The sequence below is a fragment of the Oncorhynchus kisutch genome, unplaced genomic scaffold (assembly GCF_002021735.2).
Source record: "Oncorhynchus kisutch isolate 150728-3 unplaced genomic scaffold, Okis_V2 Okis01b-Okis20b_hom, whole genome shotgun sequence".
NCBI classification, from domain to species: Eukaryota; Metazoa; Chordata; class Actinopteri; order Salmoniformes; family Salmonidae; genus Oncorhynchus; species Oncorhynchus kisutch.
In genome coordinates this window covers 15,695,435-15,704,192 of record NW_022261978.1, presented here as the reverse complement: position 1 = coordinate 15,704,192, position 8,758 = coordinate 15,695,435, and positions in this window count along the sequence as shown.

The following is an 8,758-nucleotide window of genomic DNA, read 5'->3' as shown; positions in this document are numbered from 1 at the left end:
ACAATACACCTAGTTAGTCACAATACACCTAGTTAGTCACAATACACCTAGTTAGTCACAATACACCTCAGTCACAATACACCTCAGTCACAATACACCTCAGCCACAATACACCTAGTTAGTCACAATACACCTAGTTAGTCACAATACACCTAGCCACAATACACCTCAGTCACAATACACCTAGTCACAATACACCTAGCCACAATACACCTCAGTCACAATACACCTAGTCACAATACACCTAGCCACAATACACCTCGGTCACAATACACCTAGTCACAATAAAACGAGTCACAATACACCTAAGTCACAATACACCTAGTCACAATACACCTAGTCACAATACACCTAGCCACAATACACCTAGTCACAATAAAACGAGTCACAATACACCTAAGTCACAATACACCTACTCACAATACACCTAGTCACAATACACCTAGTCACAATAAACGAGTCACAATACACCTAAGTCACAATACACCTAGTCACAATACACCTAGTCACAATACACCTAGCCACAATACACCTAGTCACAATAAAACGAGTCACAATACACCTAAGTCACAATACACCTAGTCACAATACACCTAGTTAGTCACAATACACCTAGTTATTCACAATACACCTAGTCACAATACACCTAGTTAGTCACAATACACCTCAGCCACAATACACCTAGCCACAATACACCTAGTCACAATAAACCGAGTCACAATACACCTAGTTAGTCACAATACACCTAGTAACAATACACCTCAGCCACAATACACCTAGTTAGTCACAATACACCTAGTTAGTCACAATACACCTAGTTAGTCACAATACACCTAGTCACAATACACCTCAGTCACAATACACCTCAGCCACAATACACCTAGTTAGTCACAATACACGTCACAATACACCTAGTCACAATACACCTAGTTAGTCACAATACACCTCAGCCACAATACACCTAGCCACAATACACCTAGTTAGTCACAATACACCTCAGTCACAATACACCTAGCCACAATACACCTCAGTCACAAAACACCTAGTCACAATACACCTAGTCACAATAAACCGAGTCACAATACACCTAGTTAGTCACAATACACCTAGTCACAATACACCTCAGCCACAATACACCTAGTTAGTCACAATACACCTAGTTAGTCACAATACACCTAGTTAGTCACAATACACCTAGTCACAATACACCTCAGTCACAATACACCTCAGCCACAATACACCTAGTTAGTCACAATACACCTAGTTAGTCACAATACACCTAGCCACAATACACCTCAGTCACAATACAGCTAGTCACAATACACCTAGCCACAATACACCTCAGTCACAATACACCTAGTCACAATACACCTAGCCACAATACACCTCAGTCACAATACACCTAGTCACAATACACCTAGTCACAATACACCTAGTTAGTCACAATACACCTAGTTAGTCACAATACACCTAGTCACAATACACCTAGTTAGTCACAATACACCTCAGCCACAATACACCTAGCCACAATACACCTAGTTAGTCACAATACACCTAGTTAGTCACAATACACCTAGTTAGTCACAATACACCTCAGTCACAATACACCTAGCCACAATACACCTCAGTCACAATACACCTAGTCACAATACACCTAGTCACAATAAACCGAGTCACAATACACCTAGTTAGTCACAATACACCTAGTCACAATACACCTCAGCCACAATACACCTAGTTAGTCACAATACACCTAGTTAGTCACAATACACCTAGTTAGTCACAATACACCTAGTCACAATACACCTCAGCCACAATACACCTAGTTAGTCACAATACACCTAGTTAGTCACAATACACCTAGTCACATACACCTAGCCACAATACACCTCAGTCACAATACACCTAGTCACAATACACCTAGCCACAATACACCTCAGTCACAATACACCTCAGCCACAATACACCTAGTTAGTCACAATACACCTAGTTAGTCACAATACACCTAGTCACAATACACCTAGCCACAATACACCTCAGTCACAATACACCTAGTCACAATACACCTAGCCACAATACACATCAGTCACAATACACCTAGTCACAATACACCTAGCCACAATACACCTCAGTCACAATACACCCAGTCACAATACACCTAGTCACAATACACCTAGTTAGTCACAATACACCTAGTCACAATACACCTAGTTAGTCACAATACACCTCAGCCACAATACACCTAGCCACAATACACCTAGTTAGTCACAATACACCTAGCCACAATACACCTAGTCACAATAAACCGAGTCACAATACACCTAGTTAGTCACAATACACCTAGTCACAATACACCTCAGCCACAATACACCTAGTTAGTCACAATACACCTAGTTAGTCACAATACACCTAGTTAGTCACAATACAGCTAGTCACAATACACCTCAGTCACAATACACCTCAGCCACAATACACCTAGTTAGTCACAATACACCTAGTTAGTCACAATACACCTAGTCACAATACACCTAGCCACAATACACCTCAGTCACAATACACCTAGTCACAATACACCTAGCCACAATACACCTCAGTCACAATACACCTAGTCACAATACACCTAGCCACAATACACCTCAGTCACAATACACCTAGTCACAATACACCTAGTCACAATACACCTAGTTAGTCACAATACACCTAGTTAGTCACAATACACCTAGTCACAATACACCTAGTTAGTCACAATACACCTCAGCCACAATACACCTAGCCACAATACACCTAGTCACAATAAACCGAGTCACAATACACCTAGTTAGTCACAATACACCTAGTCACAATACACCTCAGCCACAATACACCTAGTTAGTCACAATACACCTAGTTAGTCACAATACACCTAGTTAGTCACAATACACCTAGTCACAATACACCTCAGTCACAATACACCTCAGTCACAATACACCTAGTTAGTCACAATACACCTAGTTAGTCACAATACACCTAGCCACAATACACCTCAGTCACAATACACCTAGTCACAATACACCTAGCCACAATACACCTCAGTCACAATACACCTAGTCACAATACACCTAGTCACAATACACCTAGTTAGTCACAATACACCTAGTTAGTCACAATACACCTAGTCACAATACACCTAGTTAGTCACAATACACCTAGTCACAATACACCTAGCCACAATACACCTAGTTAGTCACAATACACCTCAGTCACAATACACCTAGCCACAATACACCTCAGTCACAATACACCTAGTCACAATACACCTAGTCACAATAAACCGAGTCACAATACACCTAGTTAGTCACAATACACCTAGTCACAATACACCTCAGCCACAATACACCTAGTTAGTCACAATACACCTAGTTAGTCACAATACACCTAGTTAGTCACAATACACCTGAGTCACAATACACCTCAGTCACAATACACCTCAGCCACAATACACCTAGTTAGTCACAATACACCTAGTTAGTCACAATACACCTAGCCACAATACACCTCAGTCACAATACACCTAGTCACAATACACCTAGCCACAATACACCTCAGTCACAATACACCTAGTCACAATACACCTAGCCACAATACACCTCAGTCACAATACACCTAGTCACAATAAAACGAGTCACAATACACCTAAGTCACAATACACCTAGTCACAATACACCTAGTCACAATACACCTAGCCACAATACACCTAGTCACAATAAAACGAGTCACAATACACCTAAGTCACAATACACCTACTCACAATACACCTAGTCACAATACACCTAGTCACAATAAAACGAGTCACAATACACCTAAGTCACAATACACCTAGTCACAATACACCTAGTCACAATACACCTAGCCACAATACACCTAGTCACAATAAAACGAGTCACAATACACCTAAGTCACAATACACCTAGTCACAATACACCTAGTTAGTCACAATACACCTAGTTAGTCACAATACACCTAGTCACAATACACCTAGTTAGTCACAATACACCTCAGCCACAATACACCTAGCCACAATACACCTAGTCACAATAAACCGAGTCACAATACACCTAGTTAGTCACAATACACCTAGTCACAATACACCTCAGCCACAATACACCTAGTTAGTCACAATACACCTAGTTAGTCACAATACACCTAGTTAGTCACAATACACCTAGTCACAATACACCTCAGTCACAATACACCTCAGCCACAATACACCTAGTTAGTCACAATACACCTAGTTAGTCACAATACACCTAGCCACAATACACCTCAGTCACAATACACCTAGTCACAATACACCTAGCCACAATACACCTCAGTCACAATACACCTAGTCACAATACACCTAGTCACAATACACCTAGTTAGTCACAATACACCTAGTTAGTCACAATACACCTAGTCACAATACACCTAGTTAGTCACAATACACCTCAGCCACAATACACCTAGCCACAATACACCTAGTTAGTCACAATACACCTCAGTCACAATACACCTAGCCACAATACACCTTAGTCACAATACACCTAGTCACAATACACCTAGTCACAATAAACCGAGTCACAATACACCTAGTTAGTCACAATACACCTAGTCACAATACACCTCAGCCACAATACACCTAGTTAGTCACAATACACCTAGTTAGTCACAATACACCTAGTTAGTCACAATACAACCCCAGTCACAATACACCTCAGTCACAATACACCTCAGCCACAATACACCTAGTTAGTCACAATACACCTAGTTAGTCACAATACACCTAGACACAATACACCTCAGTCACAATACACCTAGTCACAATACACCTAGCCACAATACACCTCAGTCACAATACACCTAGCCACAATACACCTAGTCACAATAAAACGAGTCACAATACACCTAAGTCACAATACACCTACTCACAATACACCTAGTCACAATACACCTAGTCACAATAAAACGAGTCACAATACACCTAAGTCACAATACACCTAGTCACAATACACCTAGTCACAATACACCTAGCCACAATACACCTAGTCACAATAAAACGAGTCACAATACACCTAAGTCACAATACACCTACTCACAATACACCTAGTCACAATACACCTAGTCACAATAAAACGAGTCACAATACACCTAAGTCACAATACACCTAGTCACAATACACCTAGTCACAATACACCTAGTCACAATACACCTAGTCACAATATACCTAAGTCACAATACACCTAAGTCACAATACACCTAGTCACAATACACCTAGTCACAATACACCTAGCTAGTCACAATACGCCTAGTTAGTCACAATACACCTAGTCACAATACACCTACTCACAATACACCTAAGTCGTCATGTAGCTAACAAGGTGCATGTGTCTCTGCGTTTTCCGTGTGTGTGTGTGTGTATGTGTATCTACACTGAGTGTACAAAACATTAAGAACATTCCTAATATTGACTTACACCCTCCATGTTGACTCCAATTCTTCCCTCAGTCGTGTCCAGTTGGCTGGATGTCCTTTGGGTGGTGGACCATTCTTGATACAAACAGGAAACTTTTGAGTGTGAAAACCCAGCAGCATTGCAGTTCTTGACACAAACCGGTGCACCTGGCACCTACTACCATACCCCTGTTCAAAGGCACTTAAATATCTTATCTTACCCATTCACCCTCTTAATGACACACGCACACATTCCATGTCTCAATTGTCTCAAGGCTTAAAAATCCTTCTTTAACATGTCTCCTCCCCTTCATCTACACTGTTTGAAGTGGATTTAACAAGTGACATCAATAAGGGATCATAGTTTTCACCTGGTCAGTCTGTGTCATGGAAAGAGCAGTTGTTCTTAATGTTTTGTCCACTCAGTGTGTGTATGAGTGTATTGCCTTCAAAAGGTCCATAAAACAGCACCAATTACCAGGGTGTCTGAGGCATGACACACACACACACACACACACACACACACACACTTCCGTGCACATTCTCTACAACCAGAGTAACAACGAAACGGAAATGTTGAAATGCCAAGGAAGTGTGAAGAAACAAGAGAGAGAGAACAGGCAACAGCAAGAGAGAGGGATGCATCTAGTTTATCTCCTTCTGCCAGTCAGAGAGAGAGACAGAGAGAGAGAGAGAGACAGAGAGAGAGAGAAGGAGAGAGAGAGAGACAGAGAGAGAGAGAAGGAGAGAGAAGGAGAGAGAGAAGGAGAGAGAGAGAGAGAGAGAGAAGGAGAGAGAGAGAGAGAGAGAGAGAGAGAGAGAGGGAAGCACCACATGACAGCGGGAGAGTGGAGGACAGGAGAAGACGAGGGGAGACAGAGAGAGAGGAGCACCACCAAGGTGCTGTTGTTATAGCAACCTCCTGCTCTGGTGCTTTGTGCAGTGTGCCTCTCCTCCTCCTCCTCCTCCCTACTCTCCTCCTCCCTACTCCTCCCTACTCTCCTCCTCCCTACTCTCCTCCTCCTCCTCCTCCTACTCCCCCTCCCTACTCTCCTCCTCCCTACTCTCCTCCTTCCTCCCTCCTCTCCTCCTCCCTACTCCTCCCTACTCTCCTCCTCCCCCTCCCTACTCTCCTCCTCCCTACTCTCCTCCTTCCTCTCCTCCTCCCTACTCTCCTCCTCCTCCTCCTCCCTACTCTCCTCCTCCCTACTCTCCTCCTTCCTCCCTCCTCTCCTCCTCCCTTCTCTCCTCCTCCCCCCTACTCTCCTCCCTACTCTCCTTCTTCCTCCTCCTCCCTCCACTCCTCATCCCCCCTTCCTCCTCCTCCCTACTCCCTACTCTCCTCCTCCCTACTCTCCTCCTCACTCTCCTCCCTACTCTCCTCCTCCTTGCCCTCCCTACTCTCCTCCTCCCTACTCTCCTCCTCACTCTCCTCCTCCTTGCCCTCCCTACTCTCCTCCTCCCTACTCTCCTCCTCCTTGCCCTCCCTACTCTCCTCCTCCCTACTCTCCTCCTCCCTACTCTCCTCCTCCTTGCCCTCCCTACTCTCCTCCTCCCTACTCTCCTCCCTACTCTCCTCCTCCCTACTCTCCTCCTCTCCTCCTTCCTCCTCCTCCAGTTATGTTAATAAATGGGCAGCCAGGGTCCAACTAACGAATTAGTACAGGAATTTAGAGTATGAATCTGTGTGTATATTAATGAATTAGTACAGGAATATAGAGTATGAATCTGTGTGTATATTAATGAATTAGTACAGGAATATAGAGTATGAATCTGTGTGTATATTAATGAATTAGTTACAGGAATATAGAGTATGAATCTGTGTGTATATTAATGAATTAGTACAGGAATATAGAGTATGAATCTGTGTGTATATTAATGAATTAGTACAGGAATATAGAGTATGAATCTGTGTGTATATTAATGAATTAGTTACAGGAATATAGAGTATGAATCTGTGTGTATATTAATGAATTAGTTACAGGAATATAGAGTATGAAGACACCGTACCAGTCTAAAGTTTGGACACAGCTACTCATTCAAGGATATTTCTTTATTTGTACTATCATCTACATTGTAGAATAATAGTGATGACATCACAACTATGTAATAACACATATGGAATCATGTAGAATAATAGTGATGACATCACAACTATGTAATAACACATATGGAATCATGTAGAATAATAGTGATGACATCACAACTATGTAATAACACATATGGAATCAAGTAGAATAATAGTGATGACATCACAACTATGTAATAACACATATGGAATCATGTAGAATAATAGTGATGACATCACAACTATGTAATAACACATATGGAATCATGTAGAATAATAGTGATGACATCACAACTATGTAATAACACATATGGAATCATGTAGAATAATAGTGATGACATCACAACTATGTAATAACACATATGGAATCATGTAGAATAATAGTGATGACATCACAACTATGTAATAACACATATGGAATCATGTAGTAACCAAAATATTGTGTGTAGTAACCAAAATATTTTATTTTTGAGATTCTTGAAATAGCCACCCTTTGCCTTGATGACAGCTTTGCACACTCTTGGCATTCTCTCAACCAGCTTCACCTGGAATGCTTTTCCAACTGTCTTGAAAGAGATACCACATATGCTGAGCACTTGTTGGCTGCTTTCCTTCACTCTGCGATCCAACTCATCCCAAACCATTTCAATTGGGTTGAGGTCGGGGGATTGTGGAGGCCAGGTCATCTGATGCAGCACTCCATCACTCTCCTTCTCGGTCAAATAGCCCTTGCAATGATCCCTCTCCCCTCCTCCCCTCTCCACAAACACTGATTTCCCCCGGCCTGTCCATACCAGATTGTTCTTGACAACATAAACATCCAGTCACATTCCCTTTACTGTTCACCTTTAATTAACGGTAACTCCCTGTACCTCAGTGTGTGTTCCCAGTCTGGCTCATCAGACTGGGAAACGAGTCAATTAAATCAAACGTGTCTGTAATAAGTGTGTGTGTGTTGTGGTGCTGGCCTAGGAGACTGGACAATACTTTTAAATGTAAACTATGGGAGTGCAAAGCATCTACACTACCTAACACTAAACAGCCCTTCACAAGGTTTTCAACTTTAGTCTCATGTGATCTCTTTCTAGCCTGATAGAGAAAGACAAATGGAGAAGAGACAATAGAGGGAGAGAGAGCTGGAAGAGGGAGGGAGGGAGAGAGAGCTGGAAGAGGGAGGGAGGGATAGTGTGCGGAGAGAGTGGGAGGGAGGGATAGTGTGCG